The sequence below is a fragment of the Sinocyclocheilus grahami genome, unplaced genomic scaffold, assembly GCF_001515645.1.
Source record: "Sinocyclocheilus grahami isolate Dianchi unplaced genomic scaffold, SAMN03320097.WGS_v1.1 scaffold1010.1, whole genome shotgun sequence".
Taxonomy (NCBI): Eukaryota; Metazoa; Chordata; class Actinopteri; order Cypriniformes; family Cyprinidae; genus Sinocyclocheilus; species Sinocyclocheilus grahami.
Genome location: NW_015506189.1, coordinates 23,704 through 25,754, shown reverse-complemented (window position 1 = coordinate 25,754; position 2,051 = coordinate 23,704). Strand labels below are relative to the sequence as shown.

The following is a 2,051-nucleotide window of genomic DNA, read 5'->3' as shown; positions in this document are numbered from 1 at the left end:
CCATGGCCTCCTAGTCTGCCTGCTCCGCCATGGCTTCCTAGTCTGCCTGCTCCGCCATGGCCTCCTGACCTCCCTACTCTGCCATGGCATCCTGAACTGTCTGCTCCGCCATGGCCTCCTAGTCTGCCTGCTCCGCCATGACACTCCGAACTGCCTGATCCGCCATGGGTCCCTGAACGGGTACCCCTCTGGAGGCCTGCCGTCCCGTGTCTGTCCTGAGGGGCCTCCAGAGTGCCCATCCCCCCTCCTCGTTGGATGTTGTGGGGCACATGGACGCACCTTCCGGTGGAGTAATGTCAGTCCTGTGTCTTGTGTTTTCCTCCCCCACATGCTCCATGTTATGTTTATGCCCTTATTTGGTCTTCCTGTTCCTGCCCTGATTGTGTTCATTTGTTTCCAGGTGTGTTTTCCCTCATGTCATCATGTTCATTGTTTCCAGGTGTTCCCTCATTAGTTTCCATGATTTAAGCCCTGTGTGTTTCCATGACTAGCGTGCTGTCTTGAATGTCGATCCCATGTCCTACGTGTGATTCCCTAGATGTCAATAAAGACTGTTAATTATGATTCTCCTGCGTTCTCCTCGTTCCTCGCTCCTCACCGTAGGCACACCGTGACACCATCATTTTAATGTTATTATTTAAAAGCTTATGCGAACAATATGTGCACAGTAATGCTAATTTTTGACAATTTGTTAACAATACTGTGATAATATTCATTTAGGTCACTATAATCAGGATATGACATTTTCATACTGTTTTATCTCTATTAAAGAGATAGGAACTAAATCCGTGAGTTTCAAGCAGAGGGTGAAAAGAGGTGCTGCTGCAATGTACAGTATGTGTTGTGTTGTTGTTTTGTTTTGTATTCTAGCAGAACCCAAAAATAAAGTTATGGTCTTGTAAATGAGCATAATATGGGAATATTAAACAGTATTGCTTAAGGAGGTGTGGAACAGAGTGCAGGTTAGGCACAAGAGCAACAAATAGACACAAAATAACACTTTTTCTGTCAGCACTAAGCTCAGCAAAGTTGCAAGATGTGTAAAGAGACACAAAAAAAGGGCAGTAAAAGAGTAATGTGGTCTTGTAAATGTTCACCATGAAAGATTCACATAGTGCTTTTAATTATTAAGTATTAAGTTGAATTATTAAGTGTGTCTGTTGGCTGGTCCATGGTCAGGTGTTGCTCTGTTAGATGTTTGGAAGAGTGAAAGTGCTGGGCTGTTGTGACTCATGTTGGATGCTATGCAATTGTTTTTAATTCTTGCTTTATACTTATATTCAGTAGGTATATTTATAATATATGTCAATAGCAAACTGTTCAAAAGTTTGTGATTAAATGAATGAATGAATGATAATTTCATGAATGTTAATGTGTTAATGTCTCATTGTTTCAGATTGCCCTGCACCATGAAACTCACTGTAGTTCTGCTGCTCTGTGGCTGCTGTATGCTATTTCAACACAACTGTGAAGCCCAAGGTAAATATATTTCATACACTGTTCATTTCTATTTTTTTTTTACTGTATATTATAGGTGAGTGGTGGTTGCTTTTAAAAAATTTTTTTTTTACAGTAATTCAATATACATATAATAACTTCCAAGTTTCAAATATAAAACAAACAGGTTAAATATTTGATTAATTCTGAATAACTTTTCTACACATCCCAAATGCATACATTATTAAAGGGCATTGATATCAGAAATATAATTCTAACCATTTTCATATTTCTGTTTGAAAGTTTTTTAATGAATTTTGAATGTGTAATATAACTTTTAAAAAAATTTAATTTCAACAATATTCTTTACAACTAATCTGCAGTCATTTAACTGTATTATGTATGCTTACTACATAATGATACAGACATCAGCCATTTAAAAATTCATATCACTAAACCACTATCATAGGAAGTCACAATGTGCTGCTTGTGTGTTTGTCAAGTCAAGCCGAATTTATTCTTATAGCTCTTTCACAACACACTGTTTTTAAGCCGCTTTACAGAAAATCATGATGTGAATGTTTATAATATCTTAATATTTTCATGCCTTGTAT

General features: G+C 37.8%; 1 long non-coding RNA gene across 1 annotated transcript in view; it reads left to right on the top strand.

Moving 5' to 3' along the window:
- LOC107565595 (uncharacterized) overlaps positions 1 to 2,051 on the top strand; it is a 20,772-nt gene that overhangs the window by 9,227 nt on the left and 9,494 nt on the right. Inside the window, exon 2 of the long non-coding RNA XR_001606391.1 lies at positions 1,397 to 1,479. This is a non-coding gene — a long non-coding RNA (uncharacterized lncRNA). The remainder of the gene's footprint in view (positions 1 to 1,396; positions 1,480 to 2,051) is intronic.